General features: G+C 46.0%; 1 pseudogene; it reads left to right on the plus strand.

The window, feature by feature from the left end:
• Positions 1 to 11,683: 11,683 nt before the first annotated feature.
• LOC146783160 (5S ribosomal RNA) lies at positions 11,684 to 11,802 on the plus strand (annotated as a pseudogene).
• Positions 11,803 to 13,349: the final 1,547 nt, after the last annotated feature.

The following is a 13,349-nucleotide window of genomic DNA, read 5'->3' on the forward strand; positions in this document are numbered from 1 at the left end:
AGTCCCTACTTTGCAAACGCCAGGCGATACAGAACACCGCCGCCAGACTCGTCCTCAGCACCCCTTGGCATGAACACATCAGCTAACACCTACAAAGGCTCCACTGGCTCCCCGTGGAGAAAAGAGTCACCTTCAAAATCCTCACACACGCCTACAAATGCCTACACAACACCGGACCTGAATGCCTCAACAACAGAATCAACTTCCACGTACGCAAAAGGAACCTCCGATCTTCCAACCTCGCACTGGCTGAAACCCTGCACATCCACATAACCAGAGCAGGCGGAAGATCCTTCTCCCACATCGCGGCCAAAACATGGAACGAGCTCCCGGCAGACATCAGGCATGCCCCCTCCCTAAACACCTTCAGGAGGTCCCTCAAGACCTTGCTTTTCGACTGAACAGATCTTCTGCCCCCCCAGCACCTTGAGAGATCCTCACGGATGAGTAGCGCGCATACAATACCCTGATTGATTGATTGATTGATTGAATAAAAGACTGGTGCGGACTTTGGAGGGTGGACATAGCAGATGTCTAAACCAGGAACCCACCCTTTCTAATCCCTGGTGTCTGCTATGTGGATCACCGTTCATGGATCACCATCCATATTAACATTTGACTATGAAAGGTATGTATATCTGTGTGAGTAACAACTAGGACCAGATTCACCCCCTGCTTCACCAATAATTTTAGCTTATTTAGATATCAATTTTGAAATAACGTGATGCTCAAATATGCTAATACATCATGGAATATTGATTTTAAGGTAAGTAATATCAATGTTAAAAATATCTATGTTGTTAATATCGTTTACAAAAATATTGATGTTAATAATATAGTTTTGAAATTATTTTGATGTATTTTAGTATATATTTTAATTGTGTGTTATGAATTGTAAAATTATTGTTAATGTTTTTTATTATAGTTTGCGGGTTGTGGAGCATATAGGGGTACAGGATGGAAAATAAATTAATTATCATCAATAATTAATTATTAATTAATATTAAATAGGCAATTGATAATTAATTATGTTAATTGTGCAATTAATGTTTTTAATTACATTAGGTTTAGATGCAGGTTGTTAGGCTTGTAGCGGTATAGGGTGGAAGTAATTTAATGATAATTATTTAATAATAGTTTTTTTAATTATTATTAATTATTTAATTGAGAGGTAATGATGTAAATTCTGTATTTAATTTACATTTTTGTTAATATTTTGGTGTGGGTTGTGTCATTTTTGTAGGGGTAAAGGAAATTACTCATAATAATGAATAATTAATGTTAAACATTAACAATTATTGAATTGATAAATAATTATGTAAATGATGTAATTAAACATTATTTGTATGTTATTTATGAGGTGCGGGTTGTTGTGTGTGTAGGGGTAAATAAAGGCTGGGAAGTTCCATTAATATATCTAATTTATTATTAGTTAATTCTAATTAATTGTTTAGTTGATAGTTAATTATGTAAATTATGTAATTAAGATATGTGTTTAAAAATATATTGGGTGCAAGTTGTTGGTTTTCTAGGGATAAAGGGTGGGATGGTAATTATATATAATTAAATGTTTTATTAGTGAATTAATGTTAATTTTCTAATTGATGCTCAATTACGTAAAGTTTGCAATTATTATAATTTCAAGATTTATCGGTGTGTGTTGTTTACTGTGTGGAGGTATAGAGTAGGAAGGTATGTAAGTAATTATATATGTACAAATAGTTTTTTATTGTTTAAAAGAAATGTGCTATTTATTATGTTATGTTTTAATTGTGTTATGCTTTTTAACTGTTAATAACATTAAGGGGCCAATTATGATGCAGCCCGGAAGGCTCCGACCGATGGTCCGACCCTTCCAGGCCGCATCGTAATCGGCCGCTCGGTTTACTATTCGACCGGTGCATTATAATGCTGGTGTTGGGAAAGTAAACCAGCCAGTTATTCTGGCCGGCTTTTGAAGGGCACAAAGAGCCCTTTGCCCAGTCTGAACTGGCTCGTAATCCCAAAGAGCGGGTGTTATCCGCCCTTGGGATTACGATGTACGGTTTCCAGCATGGTTTATATGCCAGCCTGTCCGACATGGAAACCATGTTGGAAAGCATGTTTGAGGGCCCACAGCAGGGTCCCCTTAGGTGTGCGGCCTCAGGTTGGGAGCCAAGGGGGCACCTGCGCTGCCCACCTGTTGCTCCCTGCACCCTACAGCAGGCACCTTAGTGTGCCTGCCACGGGTGCCGGCATGAACAACACCTCCAATTTCTCTATGGTAGCTTGTTTTACTGCCGGGTTACGTCCGTAACACAAGTTCCCATTGAGAAATGGCATCGTATTCAGGCCCTATTTCTAGGTTGTTATAATTGTGAAAATATAGTTTGATATTTTTAAGTGCACTATTATTATTATTATGTTTAAATTGATTTATTTTAAAATATTGCTTAAATATTGTAATAAATATGTAATTGTTTTCATTTAAATAAAATATATATATATATTCCAAATTTAAATAATTATAGTTGTTGTTATTTAATGTAGTTGTTAAAATATATTATTTGTTTGAAGTGAACTACTCTCTCTCTACTGTGGCACAGACTGGAGTGGGAATAGTAAATGTTAACCCTCCTGATTACAAAGATATCCCTACTGTTGCAGAGATTGGAGTGGGAATAGTATTCATATTATTCCTACAATTTAATAGTTTTGTTTATATTGTTTACATCCATATAATTATTATGATGTTTCTATGTATTTAAAATTATATTATTTTGATCTATTATTGTTTATAATATGTAACATATTTAGTATGTAATTTTTTATTAAGTTTGTGTTTTTGTGTCTAAATAAATTGGTATGTTTTTTTAATTTCATTTTATTGTGTATATGTATATATATTCACCTATATATATTTATTTAGTTTTATTTAAGTTTACAAAGAATTAGTAAATTAGTAAATTGTAACATAAATATAGTAAATATTTTTAAAATAGTTTAAAATTATATATGTTTAAGTAAACACAGATATATTCGTTTTATTTTTAAATAGGTGTGAAATTTATAGTGATTTTTAAAATTATTTAAATATACATAATTTACACTATATTACTGCTTATTGGTAATATATTTCATCTCGGCCACGGTTCTAATGGAGGTGGAACTGCCATGAAACCTGTGGCGGAGAGGAAACTTGTAAGATGCTTAGCGGGAGCGCAATGGTCCCACCCAAGCAAGTAACTACCTCTACACCACCACGCCACTGCTAGGTAACTGTGGTAAATAAAATTCCTTTACCGGGACTTAATTTGATACAGAAACATAATAAAATAGCTCAGTAAAATGAGAGGCAGAATCCGTGGTATTAGAGGTTCGGAATGGGCTTTATTCCAATGATCGATTATAATCGGTTGCTCCAAGTTCCATCACCACGGGGGTTCAGGAAGTAAAGTACATACTTTATTGACAAGAAATGACTTTTATAGTACATACATTACAATGAAGCGAATGCAGTAGGCGTAACAATTGATAAGGAAATTGACGATTCATATGCGTAACCGAAAATGGGTGTAATAAGGAGTAAAAAGGAACATAATTGGTTATGATGTCACATATAGGTGGATCTATAAGATAATACTTGGCATAGATGCGCGCGCAGCAGCATGACGTGTAATTGACGTGCAACTAGGGGGTGAAGGGGACTTGACATTTAGCTCTACATGTGGAGACAAAAAGTCTGGGGGGTCAAGTCAACCTAATTCCAAATCATATCTAACATCCTATGTTTAAAGAACTATGTTATCCACAGAAGAAGGACTCTCGGACAGAATCTATTCTATACTGACTGTGCGTGCGTGTACAAGCGTCTAAGTGTCTACACTGAATGCGAGGGGGTAGGAATATTCCATGGTAACGGGGCTATGAATTACTTGCATGAGGACAGAGAAACCGAGCCTTTGCTCAGTAGCTGGAAGAATGTTTACTTAAACTGCTAGACAGGAATGCATCGGCTAAGGAGTGAAGCAGATAATTCGAAGGTGAAATACAGTTCTTGGCAGAGAATAGGCTGATGTCAGGCTTCGTGAGCCGCGCAGAGAATGAAACAAAGTTCATGGTCACAGATGCAGGCTCAGACTGGAGCTTTCAGAGGCAGAAGGCAAGAGGAGTTTGATGACAGAATCAGGGCCTACTTGCCTGGACTGTAAAATGGCATAAGTGAACCATACAAAGCCGGTGGCCTTTCATATTTAGGAATGGAATATCCGGCCTATTCATGGCGGATCTGACAGAGGACATGTTGACGGTGGACGCACATGTGTTTGCGTCTTCATAACTGGAACTGGAGGGAGCATACATGTACTTGTGACATGCACATAGAATCGTTGGGGTCCAAGATAGGGGACATAACTGATCAGAAAAATCCATATTTCCACATAACGGCGGTTCCCTGGTAGCTGCTGTGGTGCAATGGCGGTCTGACAGCCACAATTGCAATAGGGCGGTCGGAAGACTGCTACCACCGCGCCCCCGCAAGTCTGGAGGTTCGTAGACCGCAAGACTCAGAATCAAGGCTTAAGTCGTGTAAAAAGCCATATACAAGCCTCTAAACTACAGCCCTCCATCAGCGAATTAGAAAGAGAGGGAGTGAACAGCTCAATCCCCTCAGGGGCCTGGCAATGAATAGACTCCACCGGATCTTGATAATATTTTAAAACTGCAGTCCGATTTGAAAAAATCCTAAAAATGTAAACTTGTGACTTGTGAAAGACCTAGTTCTATGAAGTCCTTCTTCGTCACAAGCTACTGCTATATAAATCAATACAATACAAATAAAATAAATATTAGAGTCACCCTCAGATTGATATCAAAAGGACATTCACATATGATTTTAACATCCTGCCACAATTTAGAATTATTTTGATGAGATTTTATTTTCTTACCAACATGTCCCTGGCCAAGGAAGAATGGTGAGCATTGTATCCTCTAGCACGGCATTTATGACGTGCATTATTTCACCTGGTATATGGGGCCTTATTTATGTGGCCTTTACACCGCCGTTGTGTCACTTTTTGTCACGCTGGGGCGGCACAAAAAAATCTAGGCACATGCATCACTTTGTAAACCCCTGTGCCATGTTATACCTGTGACAGGTATAATGTATGCAGGGTGGGCTCCCCCTTGCAGAAAAGGCCTGTAGAAGTGTTGCAGGGAAATCTATGATATTTCACTGCGACACTTCTAGGGCCTTAGCGTGTCAAATCGTTAAACCTGCTTGAAGCAGACGTAAGGGGCGACACAGGCCTTTTTCACATGGGTCTTGCCCCATGCGAAAGGACACATTGCTGGAGTTGCATCTGTTTCTAGACACACTCCAGCAATGCGCCATTTTTGTGCTGACAGATATGTCAGGATTCCTGGCGTATCTGTCAATCCTTGTGACATGGAGAGCCATACACTAAATCTGGCCCATCCATGGTGTCGCACTGAAAAGTGTTGCATCGCTGTTTTACTGAAGCGATGCATCCCTTTTCATAAATGAGGCCTGTTAGACTTGGGGGTCTCTAGTTGGCACAGGTATGCACTTGTGACAAATAGGGACCCTCGCCTCTAGTCAGGGTAAGGGGGTACACTCCTAAAATAACCCCTGCTCACCCCCCTTGGTAGCTTGGCACAAGCAGACAGGCTTATCTCAGAGGCAGTGTGTAAAGCATTTGTGAACACATACAGTAATCAAGTGACACCACTACAGATGGACACCACACAGGTTTTATATAAAATATAAGTATTCTTTATATAGATTTACCACAAGACCATTAAACGACAAAAATACACAATACTGTTACTTAAGATGGTAGAATTTTGCTTAGTTCTCTTTAGTTCTTAAATGCGACACTTTAAGCCAATGTACCTTTTAGATGCGACATGCAGGGCAATGAAAGTGTTGCAACGATGTTGATGCGTTGAAGATTTTGGTGCAAAGAAATAAAGACGTGAAGATCTTCCAGATGTGGCACGCTTCTCCGATGTTGCGAGAAGACTCGATTCGATGCTTCAGCTGCAGCGTCGACACACTTTACGCGATGCGACGACAGCGGCCTTGGCAGCGCCACTCTTCTCCGACGTTGCGAGACGCTTCCGCTCATGTGATGCTGCAGCGGCGACACCCCTTTACGCGATGCGACGACAACAGCTCCGACGGCGGCACGCTTCTCCGTGGATGCGAGGCGCTTTTCTTGATGCTGTGCAATGCGACAACTACGATGGCTGCGATGGCGACACGCTTCTTCCTCGATGCAAGACTCTTCTCTTAATGCGGTGCAATGCGTCAGCTACGATGGCTGCGATGGCGACACGCTTCTTCGGCGTTGCGAGACACTTCCTGAATGATGCGAGACGCTTCCGCTCGATGTGACAGCTGCAGCGGCGACACACTTTACGCGATGCGACGACAACTGCTCCGACGGCGGCACGCTTCTCCTTCTTGAGTTGCGCTTCCAGCTCCTTGCATCACGCAGTCCCTCAGAAGGCCCAACAACAGCAGCAGGCACTTCCAAAGAACTCTGGGGAGCTGGGGGGTGAAGTCTGTTGTTCCTGAGACTTCAGCAGGAGGCAAGCTCTTTTCCAAGCCCTTGGAGATCCTTCACAAGTTGAGCAAAAGTACACACAAAGTTCCTTTCTCCTCTCTTTGGCAGTAGGCAACCCCTGCAGGCCAATCCCCCAGTTTCAGGGATAGTCTCTCCTCATTTTCTTCTTGGTTCCTCTCCTCAGCAGAGTGTTCTTATTGTTTTCCCAAAGTGATCTAAATTCTTGGGATCAGGGTCCCAATACTTATACCCCAAAATCCTTTGTCCTCTGAGGGCAGAGGGGCCTTTGCCTTGTTCAAACCAGTTCTGGTCAGTCCTGGAGCACTTTGCTTACCTGACTCCTTCTTTCCTTTCAGAGTGCAGGGCAGAGACATCAGACGCACCACAGGAGGTGGAGCCAGCATTGTGGAGGGAAGGCACATGCCTATTCAGGTCCCAGGTGCAACTCCTCCCACCCATCTAGATGCAGATTTCTCTATTCACCACTGGGACACCTCACCCTGTCTCCTGGAATTCCCCAGCCCTGTCACTCAAACTCCAGACAGGGAATACACAGCCTAGCAGAGGCAGGTTTGAATTGTTAGACAAGACAATACCTATTTTCTAAAAGTGGCATTTTCAAACACAGAATGTTAAAACCAACTTCACTAAAATATGTATTTTATCATTCTGAGTTCAGGCATACTAAATTCAAATTTCTACCATGTTCCCTGAGTCAGTAAGGATTATAAAATGTAATAACCAAACTGCCCATTCTGGCCTATGGAGAACAGGTAGACTTGCAATAGTGAAACACGAAAATGGTGTAATTCACTATTAGAACATGCCACACACATCAGGGCATGTCCTACCTTATCCTTACAATGCACCCTGCCCTTGGGCCTACCATCGGGGTGTCTGATATGAAGAAAAGGGAAGATTTAGGGACTGGCAAGTGGGTGCACTTAGTCATCCTCTAAGTCAGTCAAGTCGTGGAAAAATCTTTAAATTCATCAAAGTCAGGCCGCAATTCAGTCTCTCAAAGAATCAGGATAACAGCTGTCCAGCAGTATCACCGTCCTCTCCGTCAGCATAACGTCAGGAAATCAAAGTAAGCAAACCAGCAAGCTCTGAACTCACTATTCTACCGTCTTTTTATAATGATTTTTATGTCAAAATGTATCAAGATTCAATTCAATTCAATTCAAAAGACCTTTATTCGAATTTCATAAAATCCATAAAAGTACAGAAATAAGAACAATTCATTATCACAGTAATTCAAAATACAATCTCATAATTATTAAAACCAATACAGCTCTCATTCAGGGATTTTCCATCATTTTACGTACACGTGTTATAAGTCTCAAGAAAGTGCTGGTATCAAGATTCAGTTTTAGACAGTCCTCATTGGTGGATTTGGGGTCACTCGGTAAAGTTCTCACATAGTCCGCAAGATTAAGTCATCGCACTTGCTGGTTTCGGTTTTTAAAGACAGTCTATTGTTGTGGTCCTGGCGAGGCTCCCAGGGTGTCCTTGGAGGGAACATCTTCTCCTGGGGTCAGGACGAGCCATTGTTGCTGGCGGTGGCGCATGCGCTCTTCACCCACAACCTCGTGTGACAGCGGCAGTCACGTTGTACGTTTCAGTCAGCCATCTTAATGAAGGCCCAAATGGTCAACTTAAGCAAAACAAACAGAAAAACGTAATTAAAACATAGAAATGGCTAATAAAATGTTAAACCCTCACTAATTCCCCTATGTGTAAGTAATTATCTAGCAGAATAGCAACATTCAAAGTGTTTATACTCACCCAGTGATGCGCAACTTACAATTACATCACAAAAGCAACATATATCATGCAATATTCTAATTTTCTTCCATTAGTATGCCTACATATGTTAGTATACAATTAGTTTAGGCATGCAAAATGCAAATCCCACGTGTAATTCTTTTGTTAATATAATTGGTAAGTTTCCACTTCAAACAAATTAATAATATTACTATTAGTTGATTATTCGGATTAATATAAACATGCAGATTGGGGGGGGGGGGGGTATACAACATTTTGTACTACACGCTCCAGCAGGGTTACCTGGTTCCTTGCTTCCCGGCCTGCTGGGCTTGCTGGGAGGCTTGGGTCCACGGCCGGCTCTTTGATTCCCATGTGTGTCGTTTCTGGTGGCCCTTTGCGACTGGTGAGCCGGCCTTCTGGGTCCTTCCGGGTTTCTGAAGGCTTGTTCTCCTGGGGCTTGGTCGGGTGGGATACGAGCCGATTTCCTGGTTCCCCTGTCTTCCCGTCGGTCTTTGCTCTCGCCACTGTGGCTTCATTGGTGAGGGCTGCAGTATGTTGGCAGGCTGTGAGGAGTGCCTGCTGCATCGAGGGCGTCCTTGCTTCCAGCCTCTTCGGCGGTGACTCTCTGCTGCCTTTGATGACTGGCGGCGGCTTCCTGGAGTCCGGTAGATCAGGGGGTCTCGCATAGCGGTTTTGTTTGATCTTCGTTCGCAACTGAAGCCCTCATTGCACATATGTATGCACTTTTGTTTTATATGGTGCGAACACTGTGGGTATTCTGGGAAGCGCAAGGCACTCATGGCCTGTGCGCAGGCACGTCTTCCTGCATTCTGATTGGATGGCACATGGAAAAGTGCACCGGAATTCTGTTTCTTGTTCATCACGCGGAGTTGGCCAGGGCTGTGTTTTGGCATTTGAATTTTACAGTTTCTGTCTACGTGCTCGCATTTTGTTTCGTGACGTTGTCCTATGCTGTTATCACTGGCTGCTACTGTGTGTTCGCGCTGTGGTCACACATGCTGTCCTCCAGACGGGGCTCCTGTGGCTGGCCAGTGGGTCTAGTGGCGTCCCGTGGCTTGTCTCTCTGCCTCACCGATTTTTAGAATGTTGCTGTCTTTCTGCCGCTTTTGTTTGCACAAATGGACAATGGAGTCTGTCATAGTCTGCACGGCAGTCGGACGGCTTCCTTTGCTCTCTGCCACATTGCTTTCTCCTGCTTCTGGTTGGCGAGTGGATTGTATGTCCATTTTACTTGCCCTGGTGCATTTCTGTGTGCCTGGTGCTGTTCCTCTCGGTTGTCTGGTGGTGTGACTGGGTGCTGGCAGCAGCCCTGAGTTCGGGGCTGCACAGAATTCACTGCTCGGTTGCTCTGACGGGTCTGGTGTCTCAGTGGACTAATGCGTCTACTGCATGGGCCTGTGTTCAACCTCATGGTTACCGGTTCAGATCCTGGCAGGTCCCCTCAGCCTTTCATCAATCTGTGGTCGGTGAAATGGGTACCATTGAGGTGGTTACAATGAGCTTCTGTTACTCAGCGCCAAACGACCCGATGGGGTGAACGTGTGCTTTACGAATTCCCATGTACGTGTTCAGCTGTTCATGCCTGTGTTTGCGTGCGTTGGCTCGTTGCAATCTGTCACTGGACTTTGCTGTTTTCTGTGGTTCTTCTTTGCACGCGGTTGTGGTACTCCCGTTGTTTTGTTGGACTACGAACTGTACGGGCTTTCTTTGGCATTGCATGTGTTCCTGTGTGTGCTCTGCTTCTGTCTCCATTGCAGGTTTCGGGGGGGCTTGTTTGTGGGTGTCTTCCCTCCTGTATGCTACAGTCCTCCTTCACTATGGGCTGGTCCTTTGGCGGCTGTCCGTTGTTGGCTTGCCGTCTTCGTCCTGGGTCCGGGAGGGCTTTTCTTAGTCTCTAGGCCCACGGTTCTGCCGGTCTGTGTGCACCTGGTCTCCTCGGCTCTCGGTGGTTGTGCTGGGTTGGCCCATTTTGTGCCCGGTTGTCGTCCTCTGTCTTCCTGGTGCGGGGGCTCTTTTGGGGTCCTTTTCTTTAGGGGCTTCTCGGCCCTGGCCTGGACATGGCGTTTGTGGCACCGGTGCCTCTTGGTGGCTTCTGTGGTCTCTGCCCATTGCTTCTCCTGGTGGGTGGGCCTGTAGCTGCAGTGCCTGGTTGTCGTCTTTGTCATCCTGCTGCTATTCTTGCTCTTCTGTTTCCCTTCCACGTTGCCTTTGCCTTCACTTCTGCGTGGTTCTTCCTGGTGCACTTGTTGTTTGTGCTGTGTTTGCCCCGGTTGTCTACAAGACCTTGCATTCGGGCATGGTGCTGGAGCTCCTTGGCTGTGTCCTGGGCCTTGATGTTGCAGTCCTGTCTTCCGGGGTTTTGCCTGTGGCCTTTCCTCCCTGGGGATGGCTTCTCTCCTGGGTGGGGTCGCAGGCTTGGGTTTCCGGATGAGGTTGGTTTCCTCTTTTTCTGCTTCCCTGGGCTGCTGGTTCTTGGCGGGCGCTGTGGTGCTGGTCTGGCCTACTTTTGGGGTCTGTATCCCTTACCAGTGTGCTTAGGGGTGCCCTGGACGGTCCTCTCTGGTCCTCGCTGCTGCGTGGTGTTCTGGGCGCCTCGTCCGATCGGGTGCCTCTGTAGCTTCTGGATTCCCATGGTGTGTCTGGTGTTTCTCCTCTTGGCTGTGGGCTGTGCTTCTTTTCTTCACCCTTTTCCTCCCTGCTTCCTCTGTACTTTTTCTGGTTTCAGTGGTGCTGCGAGGTTGTTTTTTTTATTTTTTGGTGTCAGATTGGCTTTCCAGGATGCTGTTGGCCTCCACTGTGTCTCCACTGGCCTGCGGTGTTCTTCTCCGGCTTTTTTCGATGGGGTGGGGGGTTGCTTGTCCCTGCTTGTTCCTGGTGGTTCTTTGGCCAGGGTTCTGACTTGGCTTTCCCTGTGGTCCGGGGACAGTGTTCCGGTCTCCTGGTCTGCAGGCTTGCGGCTGCTTCTGCTTGGCCTTCGGCGGTGCCTCCTTGTGGTTGTTGGATGCCTTCGGCCTTCCTCTCTGTTGGCTCCTGTTCTTGGCTGGTCTACTGGTTGCCTGTGGTACGATCTGCTCGGGGTTGCCTGGTTGCGCTCTTGCAGCGATTCTGGGCTGCCTGATGGGGCTGTTTTGGGGGCTCGCAGAATGGCCTGCCCCTTTGATTTTGCTGGTGTATTTTTTAGCCTATAGGGTGGCTGGTCCCTCTGCTATCGGGTTCTGGTCCTTGCGGTTGTGGTGTGTTCCTGCTGTTGTGGCCTCTTGGCTCTGTCTGGCCCTGTTTTGGTCTGTCACCCAATCCTTTCTTCCCTGCTTGCCTTCTCTGGGGCCTATGGCCGTGCCTCCCTGAGAGCACCTGATCTCATCTGATCTCCGAAGTTAAGCAGGGTTAGGCCTGGTTACTACCTGCATGGGAGACTGCCTGGGAATGCCGGGTGCTGTTGGCTCTGTTGTTGGTTTGGCGGCGCCGGGGCTGCTTGCTCTCTGTCTTTCTCTGCACTTGATGGTCCGGGCCTTTGTGCTGTTGCCTTGTTTTGGTTTCGGTCCTGCCCGATCTGCTGTTTTTCGGTGCCAGGGGTCTCTTCGCCCTTCCGGCCTTTGCTTGCCTCTGCTCGGCTAGGGTCTTCCCCTCTTTGGCCTTGCCCCGGGTGTGGGTTGGGCCGTCGGGTCCTTCTGGTTGCCTTTTCTGCCCTGGGGGTTTATCCCCTGGTCATGCTCTACCTGGGGTCGTGCGGACCCGTGGGATTTAGTTTGCCAGGGCATTCCGCCCTGGCTTCTGTTGCTTCTGTTGTTGGGATTTTTTGTGTGTTTCCAGGCAGTGGTGTTTGGGCCTGACGCTCTCCTGAGTTGTTGGTTTTTGGTCTGGGCTGCCCTGTGTATTGTTGGTCCTGCCTTCTGCCTGGTCTGTTTGGGGACGTCTCTGCCTAGCCTGTCTCTCTACTCCGGTTTTCCCCGGTTTGCGGTTGGGCTGTTCTGCTGTGGCTATTTATTGGGGTCCTGTGCGTCCTCTTGTTCCCTTTCTCTGGTTTCCTGTTCGGTTTTTCGCTCTGTGGGACTCTGGTCCCTGATGGGTCTGCTCCCTTCTGGCTCTCGGACCTGATGGGTTGGCTTCCGGGTGTTGTTCCTCTTCCACTGTGATTTGTCTCTCCCTATTTCCCTGTTCCGGGGCTCTCTCGCCTTCCGAACTGGGTGCTGGTAGGCTCTCAGCTGGTCTTTGGTGCTGTCCCTTTTTTTCCTCGGGCTGGTGCTCTTCTGTGGGTTCCAGGGAGCTTGTCCTCTGGTCTCTCTGAGGCCGGGTCATTTGCTTCCCTTTTCTTCTGGTTTCGTCCTGCCCTTGGTGGGCTTCTCGGCCTTTTGTCCCGTGGACTCCTTTGCTCGTCTCTTGTTGGGGCTTCATTTTTCTCTGGGCCCCTTGATGATTGGGTGTTTTCTTTCTTTCCGCTGCCTGCATTCGACTGGCGTGGGTTCTTGGTGCCTTGGTCTGGCTCCTGGTGGCCTGGCCTGCCTTGCTAGCCTGGTGGCCCTTAGATTTCTTCTTTAGGTGGCCTCCTCACTGTTTTTGTTCTTTCTGGCCTCGGTTGGCTTGTGTGTCCGTGCTCTTCCCTTCTCTGGTTGCCTGTGGGCTGCTCCTGCTGTGGGCTGTTAGGCCTCTGTGGTTGTAGGGCTGGTCGTCTGGCTGTTTTCCCATTGTTTTTTTGGGCGCGTCCCTGCTTGGTGGGGCTCCCTCATGGCTGGTTGCTCTGCCTGGGGTTTTCGGCGGTTCTGCCTTTTTGCTTTCCTGCGATGGCTGCCTTGGTGTGGTTTCCTGGGTTGGCTTCTGTTTTGTTTGGGAAGGCCGGCTTTTCTGCTTTGGTATTCTTCACTTAGTAATGAATGGGACGTAAGGGACCTGGGGGTAATGCTCTATTACTTACCGGTAATCTTAATTACTCCGGGTCCCGTTATCCTCATCACATTCATACGCCCCGCACTCCCTCCCGGACGGCTGGCCTTC

Source organism: Triturus cristatus, chromosome 11 (genome assembly GCF_964204655.1).
Source record: "Triturus cristatus chromosome 11, aTriCri1.1, whole genome shotgun sequence".
Lineage (NCBI taxonomy): Eukaryota > Metazoa > Chordata > Amphibia > Caudata > Salamandridae > Triturus > Triturus cristatus.